At 44.0% G+C, this 20626-nt stretch overlaps 1 pseudogene; it reads right to left on the bottom strand.

The window, feature by feature from the left end:
- Positions 1–18561: 18561 nt before the first annotated feature.
- LOC126249166 (G2/mitotic-specific cyclin-B3-like) lies at positions 18562–19631 on the bottom strand (annotated as a pseudogene).
- Between the last annotated feature and the right edge of the window lie 995 nt (positions 19632–20626).

Consider the following 20626-nt stretch of genomic DNA (forward strand, 5'->3'; position numbering starts at 1 on the left):
GACTGTAGCGCCTAGAACCGCTCGGCCACTTCGGTCGGCTTTCCCACGTAAACCCTGTCCTTCAGTTAGCCCTACAACCCAAACTCACAGGGAATGAGATCAGATGATCGTGCCGGCCAAGCATTTCTACATCTACATCTACATACATATTCTGCAATCCACCAACGGTGCGTGGCGGAGGGTACCTCGTACCACTAACATCTTTTCCCCCTGTTCCACTCCCAAACAGAACGATGGAAAAATGACTGACTATATGCCTCTGTACGAGCCCTAATCTCTCTTATCTTTTCTTTGCGGTCCTGAAGCATTTCCGTAACACTCGCGTGATGATCAAACCTAACAGTAACAAATCTAGCAGCCCACCTCTGAATTGCTTCTATGTCCTCCCTCAATCCGACCTGATAGGGATCCCAAACGCTCTGCTGATAATTCTATCGTTTCCAAATGTGTTTCGGAGAAGCAGGTGAACTCCACGAGCGATGTGCGGTGGGGCCTCATCTTGCATGAAAACTGTTGAGAGCCGTCCGCTGTGGCCGAGCGGTTCTAGGCGCTTCAGTCCGGAGCTGCGCTGCTGCTACGGTCGCAGGTTCGAATCCTGCCTCGGGCATGGATGTGTGTGATGTCCTTAGGTTAGTTAGGCTTAAGTAGCTCTAAGTCTAGGGGACTGATGACCTCAGATGTTAAGTCCCATAGTGCTCAGAGCCAGAACTGTTGAGTTCACTGCGTCTTTCTCCTTTAGGGCGGGTATGACATGGTGGCGAAGCACGTCGCAGTAACGCTTGCCCGTCAACTGCACGTCTTCGGTCCTTGAGCGCGGACCTGTTCAGAAAATAATGGGTCAATGATGAACGTAGCCGTGAAGCCTCATCATATAGTGACACGTTCACCATACAAAGGAACTTCATGCACAGTGACTGGAGCTGAAGATCCCCATACTTGGCAATTCTATGTTTTGACCTCACCCGTCAGAGAAAAATGAGCTTCGTCGGTCCATAGGATGGTCCAGGGCCAGCCCTCGCCAATTTCAGTCCTTGTGAGAAAGTGAGTCCGCAGCTCGTGGTCGTGCGGTAGCGTTCTCGCTGCCAGCGCCCGGGTTCCCGGGTTCGATTCCCGGCGGGGTCAGGGATTTTCTCTGCCTCGTGATGACTGGGTGTTGTGTGATGTCCTTAGGTTAGTTAGGTTTAAGTAGTTCTTAGTTCTAGGGGACTGATGACCATAGATGTTAAGCCCCATTGTGCTCAGAGCCATTTGAACCATTTGAGAAAGTGAAGAGCGTTGTCAACACGTTGTTTTGGGGCCTGTGGTGCGAACTGCTGTAAGATATTGATCTTGTACGTGTACCATTTGAAAATGGTTCGAAGTACCTTCCGTACCGTGGACCACGGGATGATCGACTCTCGTGACACAGCACGCGCTCTGCCTCATGATCGGGAATTGCGCCAGCATTGTCTGCCATAGCAACAGCGATTTCATCAACCACTTGTGGTGCAACCGGTCGTCGGCCTCTTCTCAGAGCACACCCAGTTCTACAATTGATTCGAACTTCATCATGCTCCGCACAGCAGGTTGAGAAAAAGGACCGTTTCATAATTCTTTCAGCCGGCAATATTCTCGAAGTGCAGCTGCAGCATTACTGTTGTTTTGACAATAGAGCTTCACAAATAATGTCCTGCTTCTTTTAACCAAGCTCATATTGACACATCAACAAGTGCACTGCGACTGGTCAGGTGTCTGAGACTATGAATCACAATGACTAATCACTATGGTATATGAAAACGCTGATCGCACTCCCAGTAACTAGCCGCGAATTATATTCGCACATGCGCATTGAAGTCATCGAATACTTGAATAGCTAGTCGGGAAGAAATGAAAGACATGCTTATTATTATAAATTGAAGTGGCTTAGGCTTATTGGAAGGTTATCTACATAGCAGGGCTGAACAAATGGGGGCATATAACGTTGTGTTGATTATGATGTCAGTTCCGATTATGATTCATAAATTGTAGAGCACATGGATACTCCGCATGCTGTCGTGTGGCGCATGGTGGCCACCTTATACCACTATAAGCCATTCCGTTTCCACTCTCAAATAGAGTGTTTCCATACAGCCCTGATTTCTCTTGCATCGTCTTCAGGAAATGCACGTCGGCGGCAGGAAACTCATTCTGTTGCCAGCCACGAATGTTTGGTCACTTAATTTTGTCAACAACGCTTTGAAAAAAGAATGTCACTTTCCCTCCACGGATTCACATTTCAGTTTACGAAACATTGTCATAACATTCACATGTTGATGGAGCCTAACTATAACATTTCCTAGTTTTCACCTGTGTATACCAGATCTGCTCTAACGATACAAAAAACATAAGCGTCTGTGTCACAGTTCACCACTACACCACTGGCTTTAAACTGTTATGGAATACCTATGAATGCCCACCCCGACTGATCTAAAATGGAATTATTTATCGCCTGCATGACACGTTTCTTGGAAAATGATGCTGATTTTCAAGTGTGTTTTTGTGCTGAACATGAATGCTTACAGATCTCTGATTGCGGATCACAACTATCGAAACGCTGCTCATAGATTGGTGTCGCTGTATGTATATCTTTCCCAGACTATAGTGTAATTCAATTGTCACTTTAGAATGTATCTATAAAGTTAGATTTACTGCCTAAGAAGGTGTTTTGGGGTGGAGAGTAATGGTATACGTACGAACAGAGAGATATGCTGCTTGCAGCAGAGCTGGTGGGATGTAGCGAATTGCAGAAGATCGATGATTAGTACAGGTACTGTGGTAGGGGGAGGGGTTGAAAAATAATGTTATTCTACGTGAAACAACGTGCAAAATCAAGACTGTTTGTCTGTAAGAGAAATGAACGTTTTCTTTTTTTACCATTTTGTCTGAATGATTGCATAGATCAATGAGATTCCATTATGTAGAAAGACCTAATTAGTGACAATATATGAAGATGTTGTCTTGTTCATAATAGTGTTTCATACATAATGCGCTGACATAAGCCGTATATGCTGGGTAACCCTTAACTGGAGTGCAGTTTGGTGTGAGATATTTATTGTTTTAAGGACCTGTTGGCGAGAGCGCTGTCAGTCGCTTTACGGCGTCCGTAGCCATGACAGGGCTGTGTGAGCGTCCTGATTTTATTGTTGTTGTTTTTATTTGATAGTATATCCAAAATGCTGATCGCACTGCTGGTAACTAGGCGAGAATCGAGTTTGCACATGTGCATTAACGTCATTCCACACTCGAACAGCAAGTGGAAAAAATGACCAACGTAATAGTTATAAATTGATGGTACTTGAGCATCTGGGAAGGCTGTCTACGTATATTAAACCAGTGGCTAAATGTATGTAAGTAGTTCATCGACACCGTGTGTCGTATGCGTTTGGCGGGGGTGGGTGGTGGGGGAATCATGTGACAGGGGACACACAATCACCTAAATAAAGTATGGGATTGATGGAACTTCTGCTGTAGGTATCGCTTTACTGCGCAACGCTCTATATAGAAGTCATATTAATGCACGGATACATAACGGTAGAAAAAATGGTTCAAATTGCTCTAAACACTATGGAACATAACATCTGAGCTCAGCAGTCCCCTAGACTTGAACTACTTCAACCTAACTAACCTAAGGACATCACACACATCCATGCCCGGGGCAGGATTCGAACCTGCGACCGTAGCAGCAGCGCGGTTCCGGACTGAAGCGCCTAGAACCGTTCGGTCACAGCGGCCGGCTAACGGAAGAAAAGGGCGATGTATTTCTCAGGAAGCACTATTGAGAGAAAATACATTCAAAGTGGACCGTCATTCCACAACCGTCATATATCTGGCATAGCGATCATACGAGGGACCAGGGTGTGCTATAAACTACGTAGGTGTAAGCATCTGGGGCGACATAATGTAGGATGCGTAGAATCATACACTAGGTCCAAATTAACTTGCAGAAATGCATTTGTTATGTCGGAGATAAGTTGTAACACCACAGCTCTAATGCTCTATTGATTTATTTTGCCTCTTGTTTTATTTAATGTTACATCGTTGAGTTTCTGTAAATGTGTTTGACTGAATCGATAACACAAAACTGGATACTCCATTCTTTGTAAAAAACGTTGATGTCTTTTAAAGTGTAGGAAGTGTAATCGCTGTAATATATACAATATGACCAAATTATATGTTTTGTCTTTGTCATATAATCTCTTTGGTTATCTAAAAAATTAAATAATTTTATGTAGAACTACCAATATATGCAAATGTTCTGTTTTATTTAATGTGTTTGGTTGCTGTTATGTAAACTGCTGACCTTCACTTAGGGTTCTTAGTTATTTTGTACGTAAAAGGTGTTGTGGTTCCTCTCCGGAACGGAACTGTGTAGCGCGCGCAAATTGTGGTTGACCTAGGCAGAATAGGTGGAACAAAGAGTCAGTCGAGACGAGCTACCAAAATGTCAACTGCTCATGTAAAAGTTGTATATTGTGCTGGTGCCGAGAGAGGCTCTCCGTGCCGCTTTCCAATGCCTCGGATGGATGGATAAAGAGCTGGGACTATTCTGGAATTGGTATCTATCATCGCCACCAAGAAATGACAGAGTCCAGAAATTCTACCTGCAAATCCACCTACCAACATGCAATCACCACCACATTGCGCAATCACTGTAATGGAACACTATAGTAATGTATAGTGAAGGACCAGCTCATAGGATGTTATAGTCTATCCAAATATAAGGTAAAAAATTGACTGAACTCTTATACCTACCGTGATTTATACTCAGTCACATATCCACTTAGGGTCCCTCCCACGCTAAAGTGTTTACCGAGTGTCCTTTATTGAAGGCATATTAAAATTAATATGGCAACAGAGTGTGCTAAAATTAATATTGTTTGTTGAAAGGATCTTACAAATACCTCAAATTTGTGTTTCACTGCAGTAAAAGTTCAGAACTGCAACCGTTGAGAGTTATATGTTCATACTTGCTAAGTACTTGTTTCTCTAGTGTATTGAAAGTGCTTTTAGTTTGCTCTGCTACAGTGGTCAAGATTCAGGGGCCCCCCTCCATTGAAAGTAGTTACTTAATTATAGAAAGTTTTAATTACTCTTACTATTCAAGTCAAATTCTGTACTATATTGGATTCCTCTTGTGTATTGAAAGTGCATATTAATAGTGTAATAGATCCACAGTTTATCCTTTAAGCTCATGATAAGTAACAATTAATAGAAAGACCACTATCTATGAAAACAGTAAAATATTTTTATTCATAATTCAGTGAGAAATGGTTTGTTAGTGAAATACATTTAACTTTCATTCTAAATAGAAAAGTATTTAGCTGAGAGAGACTTAACCTATGACCAGTTCATAATTATGCAGTGTCGGACCTCCTTTAGCCTGAGGTAGTGCAGAAACTCGACGTGGCACCCACTCTACGAGTCGTTGGAAGTCCCCTGCAGAAATATTGAGCCGTACTGCCTCTAGTGGCAGTAAGGTGGGTAGATCACGTAACTAATGAGGAGGTATTGAATAGGACTGGGAAGAAGAGAAGTTTGTGGCACAACTTGACTAGAAGAAGGGATCGGTTGGTAGGACATGTTTTAAGGCATCAAGGGATCACAAATTTAGCATTGGAGGGCAGCGTGGACGGTAAAAATCGTAGAGGGAGACCAAGAGATCAATACACTAAGCAGATTCAGAAGGATGTAGGTTGCAGTAGGTACTGGGAGATGAAGCTTGCACAGGATAGAGTAGCATGGCGAGCTGCATCAAACCAGTCTCAGAACTGAAGACCACAACAACAAAAAAATGGCTCTGAGCACTATGGGACTCAACTGCTGTGGTCATAAGTCCCCTAGAACTTAGAACTACTTAAACCTAACTAACCTAAGGACAGCACACAACACCCAGCCATCACGAGGCAGAGAAAATCCCTGACCCCGCCGGGAATCGAACCCGGGAACCCGGCCACAACAACAACACTGCCTCTATAGCCATCCATAATTGCGAAGTTGTTGCCGCTGCAGTATTTTGTATAGGAACTGACCTGTCGGTTATGCCCCATAAATGTTAGATGGGACTTTTGTCGAGCGATCTGGGCGGCCAAATCATTCGTTCGAATTTTCCAGACTGTTCCTCAAATCAATCGCGAACAATTGTGACCCAGTGACATGGCTCATTGTCATCCATAAAAGCCGGCCGCGGTGGCCGAGCGGTTTTAGGCGGTTCAATCCGGAACGGCGCGACTGCTACGGTCGCAGGTTCGAATCCTGCCTCGGGCATGGATGTGTCTGATGTCTTTAGGTTAGTTGTAAGTTCTAGGGGACTGATGACCCCAGATGTTAAGCCCCATAGAGCTCAGAGCCATTTGAACCATTTGAAATTATCCTGGTGAACAAGCAATATTGACAATGCAGCTCGCTCTAACGTTACGCTGTTGGAAGTGACACTGCGACTGAGTGCTGAAAAACTACGACAAAAATTATATTAGCTTCAATGCACTGAGGTGACAAAAGTCGTAGGATACCTCGTAATTTTGTGTCGGACCTCTTTTAGCCCCGCTCTAGTCATGGACTGTGCGGCTGGTCCCGGCGGAGGTTCGAGTCCTCCCTCGGGCATGGGTGTGTGTGTGTTTGTCCTTAGGATAATTTAGGTTAAGTAGTGTGTAAGCTTAGGGACTGATGACCTTAGCAGTTAAGTCCCATAAGATTTCACACACACATCTTTTAGCCCAGCGTAGAGCATCAAAATAAAATGGCTCTGAGCACTATGGGACTTAACTGCCGACCAGTCGCGTGTGAACACCGGGGTCTGCGACACACTTTTTTAATAAATAAAGTGCGTTTCCTCTACGGGTTCCTACCCTATACAATGGCGGGAAGAGAGAGTGGAGCGACAAGGAGTACAGCAGGGTATACAGTCATTATACAATGCGGCAGAAGTGGACGACAGCCAGGCCTAGGCGGTCTTTGTAAATGTTTCTCTGAATCGCCATCATGATGATACCCACTAATAATCCAGGGTGAATGTAGCGACTGCGTATTTGGTGCATTGCTTATATTGTTTTGTGACGCTGTGATTCTTGTTTATCGATATACCGGGTGATCAAAAAGTAAGTATAAATGTGAAAACTTAATAAACCACTGCATAATGTAGATAGAGAGGTAAAAATTGACACACATGCTAGGAATGACATGGTGTTTTATTAGAACCAAAAAAAAAAAAAACCTGCTAGACGCGTGAAAGATCTCTTGCGCGCGTCGTTTGGTGATGATTGTGTGCTCAGCCGCCACTTCCGTCGTGCTTGGCCTCCCAGGTCCCCAGACCTCAGTCCGTGCGATTATTGGCTTTGGGGTTACCTGAAGTCGCAAGTGTATCGTGATCGACCGACACCTCTAGGGATGCTGAAAGACAACATCCGACGCCAGTGCCTCACCATAACTCCGGACATGCTTTACAGTGCTGTTCACAACATTATTCCTCGACTACAGCTATTATTGAGGAATGATGGTGGACATATTGAGCATTTCGTGCAAAGAACATCATCTTTGCTTTGTCTTACTTTGTTATGCTAATTATTGCCATTCTGATCAGATGAAGCGCCATCTGTCGGACATTTTTTGAACTTTTGTATTTTTTTGATTCTAATGAAACCCCATGTCATTCCAAGCATGAGTGTCAATTCGTACCTCTCTATCTACGTTATTCCGTGATTTATTCAGTTTTCAAATTTATACTGACTTTTTGATCACCCGGTATTTTGTCAGAATAATGCGCTACAGTACTGGTTAAACGTTCTTCCTTATCACAGAGGAGTAGGTATTTGGGGATCTTATGTCACTCCTCGTGCCACAGTATTGTCGATCGGGCACCCATACAGATGGTCTGCAACCTGGCACAATTGCGGTGGAGAACACCAAATAGTAGTAATGCTGCTGCTGCACTCGTATAGCGTTGTTAATCCTATACCTCATCACGCGCTTATAATTTTTTCCAGCTGCCGACCTACAACGCTGTGTATCGGCGCTGCTGCTATGGAAACAATAGATATATGCGTTACGTTAATTGGATCACGGCTGGTAGACCGCATATGGAAATATTAATTTTGTTCAACTACCTACCCCACAAACCACTGCGTATTGACACTGCTGCTGCTTACATCGCATCACGACCGGCAGACCTACATATGGAAATATTAATTTTTAGTTTTTCAACTATCTGGCCACACTACTGTGTGCTGATGCAAAAACGTTAACTTGCTAGCAAACGCCAGATCTATCCTGGTGCCGGCCGCTGTGGCCGAGCGGTTCTAGGCACTTCAGTCCGGAACCGCGCGACTACTACGGTCGCAGGTTCGAATCCTGCCTCGGGCACGGACCTATGTGACGTCCTTAGGTTAGTTAGGTTTAAGTAGTTCTAAGTTATAGGGGACTGATGACCCCAGATGTTAAGCCCCATAGAGCTCAGAGCCATTTGAACCATTTGAAATTATCCTGGTGAACAAGCGATATTGACAATGCAGCTCGCTCTAACTTTACGCTGTTAGAAGTGACACTGCGACTGAGTGCTGAAAAACTACGACAAAAATTATAATAGCTTCAATGCACTGACGTAACAAAAGTCGTAGGGTACCTCGTAATTTTGTGTCGGACCTCTTTTAGCCCAGCGTATAGCATCAAAATAAAATGGCTCTGAGCACTATGGGACTTAACTGCTGAGGTCATCAGTCCCCTCGAACTTAGAAATACTTAAACCTAACTAACCTAAGGACGTCACACACATCCATGCACGAGGCAGGATTCGAACCTGCGACCGTAGCAGTCGCGCGGTTCCAGACTGTAGCGTCTAGAACCGCTCGGCTACCCCGGCCGCGTAGAGAATCATCTCGACGTGGCATGGACTGAAAAAGTCGTTTCAAGTACCTTGCCGAAATATTGATTTATGCTGCCTCTATAGTAGTCCAGAATTGTGAAGGTGTTACCGGTGCATGATTTTCTATACCATCTGTCTCTCGATTATGTCCGATAAATCCTAGGTGAAATTCACGGCCGGCCATCTGGATGGCCAAATCATTCGATTGAGTCCTCCAGAATATTCTTCAAACCAGTCGCGAGCAATTATCATTCAAAAAAGTTCGATCTTTCGTAACATAAAATCCATAAATGGCTGCAAATAGTCTCAAAGTAGCTTATCATAACCAGGACCCAGTCCACTCCGTGTAAACGCAACCTACACCATTACGGAGCCATCACCAGCTTAAATAGTGCCTTGTTGACAACTTGGGTCCATGGTTTCGTGGCGTGTACGTTACACTCGAATCCTACCATCAGCTCTTAGCAGCTGAAATCGGGACTCATCCGACCAGGCCACGGTTTGGTATTCTCGGCACACTCTTGACACTTTTGATCTCGGAATACTGAATTCCCTAATGGACTGCCCCATGCGTCTATCTCCAACTAACAATCCTCGGGCCGGCTGGGGTGTCCGAGCGGTTCTAGACGCTACAGTCTGGAACCACGCGACCGCTGCGGTCGCAGGTTCGAATCCTGCCTCGGGCATGGATGTGTGTGATGTCCTTAGGTTAGTTAGGTTTAAGTAGTTCTAAGTTCTAGGGGACTGATGACCTCAGAAGTTAAGACCCATAGTGCTCAGAGCCATTTGTACCATTTTTGAACATTCCTCGGTCAAAGTCTGTTAATTCCAGTCGTGATGCCATAATCGTGACGGAAACTTTTCGCGTGAAAAACCTGAGTATAAATGACAGCTCCGCCAATGCACTACACTTTTCTACATTGTGTACACGATACTACAGACATATGTATATGTGCAGTGTATGACTAATACTTACTGACTGCGTGCCAATACCAATATTTGGCAAATACTATTTGCAAAGACTTACTGCCAGCTGTTTGCTGCTGCTGCAGCTGCTGTAGTCGAGCGATTTGCACTGGCTCTGCGCATGCAGTAGATGGCTTCCCAAGCACTCGGCCCATTGGCCATCAAGTACTTGGGGCTGGGAGGGAGAGGGCCGGGCCAGAGAGAGAGAGCACAGTTACATAACAGCCCAATTACCAGACGTTCTTAACAAGGGTCAGGGGTCAACATCATTAGGATGGCGTAATCACTGATTTACCGTGGGCCAGAAGAGGCCCAGTGTACCTGCTTAGGTTTCGGTCACCTTCTCTATCAAAACATCTGGCGTAACATATAAACTGTTTAGCGCGTCATTTTGTTTTCGCGTGGACGAGTACTGTTTTAAAAACTCCTTCTAAATGTCATCTTAAGTCTCGCATTTTTTGTCCGATTTCATTCCCCAAGCTTCTTCTTCGCCCTGCATTCTCGACACAACAAAGCGTATATTCAGCTTTTCATGCCGTAGTTCAGGTAGCACACCTTTAAACCGATCTAAATAGTCCCACGGATGCAATATTCCGTTTGGATCGCATTTTCTAAAATTCTCGATCCTGAGGAAGACTTCATACCCACTATGTTTCCTACTGCTACGCCCTCATCGCGTAATAATGATTTTATTGATTTTTTACCTGTTGCCCAACTTCTTACTTAACATTGCGATCGTGTCTTGGCTACGTCATCAGACACTGGCTCCACATGGCATACGCTAACATCTTGTTTTGATACAACAGCATGAACCATGTGTTTGTACTCCTATACCTCCCCATCCAGTCTCTCCAGGCGCTCATTGTAGACCACAGTTTTCACGTTGAGTTCTTTTTGCGCTTCTCCAATTTCAGTGTAAACTTTCTCTCAACGTTTCGCATGCTCTGTGACCTTTTGATTGAACCGATCAAAGAGCGAAACTGTTTTATGATCACCTCCATTGTCCATCTTCTTTATAGCTTTATTAGTTTCATCAATCTTTGCAATAAGTTTCTGCTCCAGTTGCTTACTATTATGTTCCATTTGCTCACTATTCTGTTTTATTTTCTTTTTAGTTTTTTCTATTTACTCACTAGTTTAGATTTTCAGAGAAATATCATCTACACAATTCCGAAGTTAGGAACGGCAGATAGGTGCGAAAATTATCGCACTATCAGCTTAACATTTCATGCATCCAAGCCGCAGGCAAAATAATATACTCAAGAATTGAGAAGAAAATTGAGGCTCTGTTAGATGACGATCAGTTACCCTTTCATAAAGGTAAAACCACCACATTGGCAATTCTGACTTTGCGCTTGATAACGGAAGCAAGACCGAAGAAAAATCGGGATAAGATTATAGGATTTATCGATCTTAAAAAGGGTTCGACAATGTGAAGTGTTGCAAGATGTTCCAAATTTTGAGAAAAATAAGATTAAGCTAAAGGGGAAGGCGAGTAATGTGCAAAATGTGCAAGAACCAATTGGAAACAATTAGAACGGAAGACCAAGAGCGAAGTGCTCGGATTAAAAAGTGTGTAAAACAGGGATGCAAGTTTTCGTCCCTTCTCTTCAATCTGTACATCTAAGAAGCAATGGAGGAGATAAAAGAAGGGTTAAGAGTGGGATTAAAATTCGGGGTGAAAGGATGTCAATGATAAGATATGCTGATGACATTGCTATCCTCAGTGAAAGATAAGAAGAACTGTACGATTTGTTGAATGAAATCTAATGAATAAAAACTATGGATTGATGTTAAACGGGAAAAAGATAGAAGTAATGAGAAGTAACGGAGATTAGAGTAGTGAGAAACATCACACCAAAGCTGTTCGCCACGAAATAAACGAAGTTATGGAATTCTGTTACCGTAGAGGCAAAATAAGCCATGACAGATGAAGCGAGGGGTTCATAAAAGGCACACTAAGACAGCCAAGGAGGGAATTCCTGGCTAGTAGTCTACTGGTGTCAAACATATTCCTTAATCTTAGGAAGACATTTCTGAGAAAGTGCGTTTGGAGCACAGTATTTTATGGTAGTGAGTCATGGACAGTGAGAAAACCGGAAAAGAAGACAATCGAAGCGGTTGTGGTGTGGAGCTGGAGATGAATGTTGAATATCAGGTGGACTGATAAGATAAAGAATGAGGAGGATCCCAGCAGAATCACCGAAGAAAGGAACTCATCAAAAACACTGACATGAAGAAGGGACAGCATGATAGCACATGTGTTAAGGCATCAGAGATTAGCCTCCACAGTACTAGAGGCAACTATAGAGGGTAAAAACTGTAGGGGAAGACAGAAATAGGAACACATCCAGCAAATAATTTGGGATGTAGAGCAGAGCGTAAGTGCTCCTCTGAAATGAAGAAATTTGCACAGAAGAGGAATTCATGGTGGGCCTCATCAAACGCCTCAGCAGACCGATGACTCAAAAAGAAATAAACTATCTTCAACTCCCTTCTTCGGCATTTCCATTAAAGTTGTGAACACGTCACACTCAGACCTACACTCTTCCGGTTTGTGTGTGTCCAGGATTCTTGGACGTCCCATGTATATCAACAAACTGCAGTCCCCTGTACCGGATTCTTTCGACATCTCACTGTCTGCTTCATATTTCATCTCTGCCGGATCATTTTCGCTCGACAGGTCCATATGTACATCCCAGATGATTCCAGCTGCATTGATTTCGTTATCTGACGTCATGAACTGAAATATCACATGAACAGAATGAAACGTCCCCTTTAGAACAATTTTACATGACTGTCCTTAAACTGTCAGACAATATTTTTTTTAGCGCAACGCAATCTGACTTTAAATAATCTCTACAAGAGAATGGCCCTGACTAACATTAAACTATACCTTTCACAAATCACTTACCTCACAAAAATCTTGGTTACTCCCACTACTGCAATACAGCAAGCGCCACTACTGCCAGCTAAATAAAAGATTCAAACTATGGAAGGCACTAACTACTGATAGGGATAGTTAGCAAATGAAAGATATTAATAGAGAACAAACAATGTATTTACCTTGATATCATCATATACATATAGCAGTTCATGACAAATTTCAAAACTCCGCCATCTCTCTCCCCAGATCCACCACTGCTGGCGGCTCACCTCCAACGGCGCAACGCTACGCGCTGTTCACAGCCAGCTGCCTAACACTACAATGGCGAGTATTACAACAATGCAAAGCAGCCACAGACTGCACACAGCACAGCCAGTGATTTTCATACAGAGGTGGCGTTACCAATAAAAAAACCTAAACAGCCTACTTACCAGAAGAATACAGGGTGACTTTTTCCACTGCGTGCAAACTCCAGGGATTGATCCATGAGAGGATATGGAACAAAAAAGCTCTAATGAACTTACTAGGTCTACAACTTTGGTTCCGCCGTTTTTTCTCGAAGTTCGACACTTTATTGCGAAACACTCAAAACATTTACGATTAACAGTATTGGCCATCGTTAGCCACTGATTTCTCCTAGCTTTAGGGCAGCATACGAATTTCGTAGTGTATAAACTAGGCATCTTTTGAGGGGAGCCATGAATCGATCCAATTTTGCACTTGTTCATATGACCGCAAGTGCTAGTCAGCTAGGGTGTGTGTCATAGATCGAGAAAGGTGGCAGTCAGAGGGAGGAATATCTGGAGAATACAGCGGGTGGGGTGGAACTTCCCATTTCAACGTTTAAAAGTATGTTTTGGCGGGATTTTCGACATGGGGTCGTGCACTGTCATGCTGCAAAATCATTTTTTCATGTCTATCGCTTTAGTGTGGCCGTTTGTCTTTCAGTGCTCGGCTCAAACACATCATTTGTTTTCGATAACGATCTCCTGTGACTGTTCCCGTCGGTTGCAGTAGCATCGAAAGCTTTTCTCTTCCACAACCATGCCGGTTTTCAAAGTCAGAATCACTATTCTTGAAGCATGGAAACAATTTTCTGCGAAGTTATGTCACTAACAGGCGTCTCATCATAAGTCTTACTCATATCACTATGAGCCTCATCCGGAGATTTCTTCATATCAAAGCAGAAAATTAAAACCTCTCGCAGATGACCAGAATTGGGCTCATAAGTTGACGTATTCAGTCGAGAATAACTTTATAATGCAGTCAAAAATCGACTGATATTTTGATATTTTGATGGCATTATGTTCTCAAATGCCTAAGCTTAGTGTATGACACTTACGACGAACGACTTACACCACTACTTTCCACTACTGCCGTCTATTCCAAAACGGCGGAAGCAAAATTGTAGAGCTAATATGTCCGGAAATGCATGGTTACCATGCTAGAGGCCATTTAATCAATCATATATTGTTACAGAGACTGCGGTCTTGTGTTGAAAATGGTTTCCATGTGCCTCAACACATGCGTATACGCGCCATAGCATGTTTTGTCTCACACATTCACATCGGCCAGGCTGCATCCGAACGGTGTCAAACGTAACATGAATACGCTATTCCAGTGTCTCCACATCTGGAATGGGCTCTGCATACACAGTACATTTGAGATGGCCCAGTAACCGGAAATCGCACGGCTTGAGATCCGGTGAACGAGCAGGCCATGCAACTCGACCCCTTCATCCGATCCATCGACCAGGGAAGACAGTCTCTGTAACAAAGTATAACTTAATAAATCATCTTAAGCATGGAAACCATACATTTCCGGACGTAAGTTCATTAGAAGTTTATTATTCCGCATACTCTCATCATCAGTCCGTAGAGTTTGTAGACGGTGGAAAGAATCACCCTGTATAATGGCAAAATTGAATTACAATAACTCTCGTCTACAGTAACTAAAGGAGAACAATAAGTCAAACTGCAACGCCCTATTCAGTTAAACACTGATTCCGGAAACAGCGATCGTGTGAGACCCAGAAAATATTAGATACAGGCTCCCAGGTAGATGCCATTTTCCTTGACTTCCGCAAGGCGTTCGATACAGTTCCGCACTGTCGCCTGATAAACAAAGTAAGAGCCTACGGAATATCAGACCAGCTGTGTGGCTGGATTGAAGAGTTTTTAGCAAACAGAACACAGCATGTTGTTCTCAATGGAGAGACGTCAACAGACGTTAAAGTAACCTCCGGTGTGCCACAGGGGAGTGTTATGCGACCATTGCTTTTCACAATATACACTCCTGGAAATGGAAAAAAAGAACACATTGACACCGGTGTGTCAGACCCACCATACTTGCTCCGGACACTGCGAGAGGGCTGTACAAGCAATGATCACACGCACGGCACAGCGGACACACCAGGAACCGCGGTGTTGGCCGTCGAATGGCGCTAGCTGCGCAGCATTTATGCACCGCCGCCGTAAGTGTCAGCCAGTTTGCCGTGGCATACGGAGCTCCATCGCAGTCTTTAACACTGGTAGCATGCCGCGACAGCGTGGACGTGAACCGTATGTGCAGTTGACGGACTTTGAGCGAGGGCGTATAGTGGGCATGCGGGAGGCCGGGTGGACGTACCGCCGAATTGCTCAACACGTGGGGCGTGAGGTCTCGACAGTACATCGATGTTGTCGCCAGTGGTCGGCGGAAGGTGCACGTGCCCGTCGACCTGGGACCGGACCGCAGCGACGCACGGATGCACGCCAAGACCGTAGGATCCTACGCAGTGCCATAGGGGACCGCACCGCCACTTCCCAGCAAATTAGGGACACTGTTGCTCCTGGGGTATCGGCGAGGACCATTCGCAACCGTCTCCATGAAGCTGGGCTACGGTCCCGCACACCGTTAGGCCGTCTTCCGCTCACGCCCCAACATCGTGCAGCCCGCCTCCAGTGGTGTCGCGACAGGCGTGGATGGAGGGACGAATGGAGACGTGTCGTCTTCAGCGATGAGAGTCGCTTCTGCCTTGGTGCCAATGATGGTCGTATGCGTGTTTGGCGCCGTGCAGGTGAGCGCCACAATCAGGACTGCATACGACCGAGGCACACAGGGCCAACACCCGGCATCATGGTGTGGGGAGCGATCTCCTACACTGGCCGTACACCACTGGTGATCGTCGAGGGGACACTGACTAGTGCACGGTACATCCAAACCGTCATCGAACCCATCGTTCTACCATTCCTAGACCGGCAAGGGAACTTGCTGTTCCAACAGGACAATGCACGTCCGCATGTATCCCGTGCCACCCAACGTGCTCTAGAAGGTGTAAGTCAACTACCCTGGCCAGCAAGATCTCCGGATCTGTCCCCCATTGAGCATGTTTGGGACTGGATGAAGCGTCGTCTCACGCGGTCTGCACGTCCAGCACGAACGCTGGTCCAACTGAGGCGCCAGGTGGAAATGGCATGGCAAGCCGTTCCACAGGACTACATCCAGCATCTCTACGATCGTCTCCATGGGAGAATAGCAGCCTGCATTGCTGCGAAAGGTGGATATACACTGTACTAGTGCCGACATTGTGCATGCTCTGCTGCCTGTGTCTATGTGCCTGTGGTTCTGTCAGTGTGATCATGTGATGTATCTGACCCCAGGAATGTGTCAATAAAGTTTCCCCTTCCTGGGACAATGAATTCACGGTGTTCTTATTTCAATTTCCAGGAGTGTATATAAATGACATAGTAGATAGTGCCGGAAGTTCTATGCGGCTTTTCGCGGATGATGCTGTAGTATACAGAGAAGTTGCAGCATTAGAAAATTGCAGAGAAATGCAGGAAGATCTGCAGCGGATAGGCACTTGGTGCAGGGAGTGGGAACTGACCCTTAACATAGACAAATGTAACGTATTGCGAATACATAGAAAGAAGGATCCTTTATTGTATGATTATATGATAGCGGAACAAACACTGGTAGCAGTTACTTCTGTAAAATATCTGGGAGTATGCGTGCGGAACGATTTGAAATGGAATGATCATATAAAATTAATTGTTGGTAAGGCGGGTGCCAGGTTGAGATTCATTGGGAGATTCCTTAGAAAATTATAGTCCATCAACAAAGGAGGTGACTTACAAAATACTCGTTCGACTTATACTTGAGTATTGCTCATCAGTGTGGGATCCGTACCAGGTCGGGTTGACAGAGGAGATAGAGAAGATCCAAAGAAGAGCGGCGCGTTTCGTCACAGGGTTATTTGGTAAGCGTGATAGCGTTACGGAGATGTTTAGCAAACTCAAGTGGCAGACTCTGCAAGAGAGGCGCTCTGCATCGCGGTGTAGCTTGCTGTCCAGGTTTCGAGAGGATGCGTTTCTGGTTGAGGTATCGAATATATTGCTTCCCCCTACTTATACCTCACGAGGAGATCACGAATGCAAAATTAGAGAGATTCGAGCACGCACGTAGGCTTTCCGGCAGTCGTTCTTCCCGCGAACCATACGCGACTGGAACAGGAAAGGGAGGTAATGACAATGGCACGTAAAGTGTCCTCCGCCACACACCGTTGGGTGGCTTGCGGAGTATAAGTGTAGATGTAGAAGCACACCAGACGCACATACAATGAAATAACACTGGAAAATCCTATGTTTATACAGTAGATTCAATTCTGATTTAGCTTTGCGTTAAAAAACTAGTGTGGGCTACTACGGAAAAATGGGGTAACGATATTTACATTACTGTGTAATAAGTGTCGTCGTATAATACCAGCGTTATAAGTTACCGCCACTATTTTCAATTATTACTGTGTTAACCTACTGAAATTATTTGATGAATGTCCGCACTGCCAGTCACTTACAGACCGATATTTTAATTCCGTGAGAAATCACAGCTCCTAATCAACACCTACAATAGACAGCTGTCTGCACAGCGGCGTGCGTGGCTTTGACGACACACAATCTCGAGGCGTCGCCGTATTGACATACAGCAGTACCGCCTGCTGTCCACCCGATGAGCTATTGCAACGGTCGCTTTGAAGTAGATCTCACTGTTCATAAGCGTCGCCCGCGCCGCAGGTGACGTATCATGGAATAATAGAATCACTCTTCAACACAGGTTCTTTGCACTGCACTCAGACGAGTGTACATATGATCGTATAGCGTTGATGGCCGGGAGTCCCCACCTGTGTTGCAAGTCTTTTCAGGTGATTGCACATTAGGTGACTTTCGTGCCGATGATGAACATGAAATGGTGATGATGGAACACAACACCCAGTCTTCCACTGGAGAAAATCTTCAACGTAGCCAGGAATCGAACCAGGACCCGCTGCATGGCAGTCAGACACACTGACCACTCGTTTCTTTGTTTGCCTGTTTGTTTCTTTTTTTTAATCGCAAAGAAAAATTTTTACATTATTTATGGAATTTCTCGCAGTCGTTTGTCATAAATACATAAAATTATAAGTTTCCACGATATAATCAGGAATGATGGTGAGTAGTGGTGCCAAGCAGCAGATTCATAATTTTAAGGAAGATATGTGTTAGCAGTGCTATGCTGGCAATACAAAAATGACTTAAAAGTACACACACGACTGATTACATTTGTTTCAAAAAATTTATTTTCGAAAAACTTAAAATGCTGCACTGAAATATGTACATCTAAAACTGTGTATTGATTCAAAGTAAAGAATATAAAAACGTTTTTACATTGGAAGTATCACTCTCTAATTGTATAAAACCTCAGTATAGGTCTATTAATAACAGACTATGTAAAAGTTATAATGAGAGAGAGAACAGTAAACAATGAAGAACTGAACAACAATGATCACTGCAGGGCACCTCCAGAATGGCATTTTCGTTCATCACAGGTTGAGTTCCACTAATACTGGTTCTTTGGAAACTTCAGAAAATATCTTGTGGGAATATTTGTTTCTTACTGTGGATAACGATTTCTTCGGCTTCATCTTCAACATTTCATTCAATTAAAAACCAGATCCTTGATTTCACCAAGATTGTAACCAGAATAATACTGAATGGTTTCTGTCCACCCTGATATTTCTTTCATTTCTAAATCTAGTACTACAGCAACTGCAGCCAACTCTGAATCCGATTCGGACACATATGTATATTCCGTAAGAGAGAGTTCAAGAATTTAATGTGCCAATGTGAGAACTGGTAGCGTTACTTGGGAACACCTTCTGTATCTCCTAAGAAATCTGTATGAGAGTGGGATGCCTAATTCAAATCCTACATTATTCAAAATATTTATTTCCATCCTTATGAATTCATTCTTGTCATAAGCTATATCACATACATATGATGTTTCATAGAGCATTGGGGCCATTCATTCATCATATTTGCTGACAATAAAGATGTCAATTGCACCAACTAATTGTAAAGTTTCGTTGGATACAGTAACCTTTGACAGATATAAATCTGTAAGGTTAACAGCAAAGTATAATGTTTCATGGTTAAGCTCAAAATTCTCTTGTATTTTCACCACCCAGTCGACAAGCTTAGTGTTTATACTGGTTGGCCTCTCCATGTAGTTACCAATTACAAACTTGGCTTCTCTTTCTTTGTGGTAACTGAATATATCCATAGCATATTCTGAAACATGGACTGAGTCACCCATATTTTCTGCATGAAAGTGTTCAACACCAGGTGGAGGTAGTGGTGCTTTATTCGTTTGCTCATCCTTTGTAGTCAGTTTTTTACTGGACGATCCAAGTTCTTCCACAGCTGTGGAATACAGCTCATTGTCAGTCGAATCTGGCGATCCAAGTTCTTCCACAGCTGTGGAATACAGCTCATTGTCAGTCGAATCTGGCGATTTCACATGAAGGGAAGTTAGAACTTCTGTTTTGTCACGTATTGGTTTCCAAAATGAGCTTTGGTGTACCTTTTCAGGTTTTATGTTTGCTTTCGCCATTTGCACTTTTCGAGGGAATGTTGGAATATTATTCCTTGCAGTTTTTTTTTAATGTGGCATAACAGCCTTATTCCTATTTTCTGACTTTTTAAGGTATTTCTTAGCAATATGATAAATCGTTTCCACATTCTTTTATGAGTTTTTTTTATTTGTTGCAATTTTCTTTGATAGATCAAACACTGATCTTTTAGGCAACTATTACATCGGAGAAACATCTTTCCGCTTTGAAGTTCAAAAATGGTTCAAATGGCTCTGAGCACTATGGGACTTAACAGCTATGGTCATCAGTCCCCTAGAACTTAGAACTACTTAAACCTAACTAACCTAAGGACATCACACAACACCCAGCCATCACGAGGCAGAGAAAATCCCTGACCCCGCCGGGAATCGAACCCGGGAACCCGGGCGTGGGAAGCGAGAACGCTACCGCACGACCACGAGATGCGGGCTTTGAAGTTTCGTCAACCAGTTTCACATCAGAGTTCTTTTTCGTGCGTTTACTAGCTGATCTTTTCGACATTGATGTATCACCAAGAGATTTTTTTGATGCAGTTTTTTTTTTTTGTGCCGCATTAAACATGCAGATGTTACGCACACGAAAAACACGATTGGAGAATCCAGGATAGACGCTATTCCCAGCGGTACTTGTGTTTTCTGCGGCACTACAGCACAGAACTAATTAGAAGTGGTACACAGAAATACTACTCCAGGAAACTCAGTCTGGAACCCTATGGAAATTCTGAACAGTTTTCGAAATTCTGATTACTGTTAAGATCACATGCAGTTGGTTGAACCTTGGTCACTCAGCTAAGGGACAGACGCTCAGACGAGTATACCACTGCAGTCCAAGCTCCTAGCTCCGTACTGCGTAGGGTCTGTTTGACGTCACACAACAATCAGAATATTTGTCACATTTTATTCACAGTCACTCACAGTTTTCAAGTGAAAAATCGGCACCTCTTCACCGAAGATCACGTGTTCTGGAGCACACATCG

The sequence above is a fragment of the Schistocerca nitens genome, chromosome 3, assembly GCF_023898315.1.
Source record: "Schistocerca nitens isolate TAMUIC-IGC-003100 chromosome 3, iqSchNite1.1, whole genome shotgun sequence".
In the NCBI taxonomy this organism is placed as follows: domain Eukaryota; kingdom Metazoa; phylum Arthropoda; class Insecta; order Orthoptera; family Acrididae; genus Schistocerca; species Schistocerca nitens.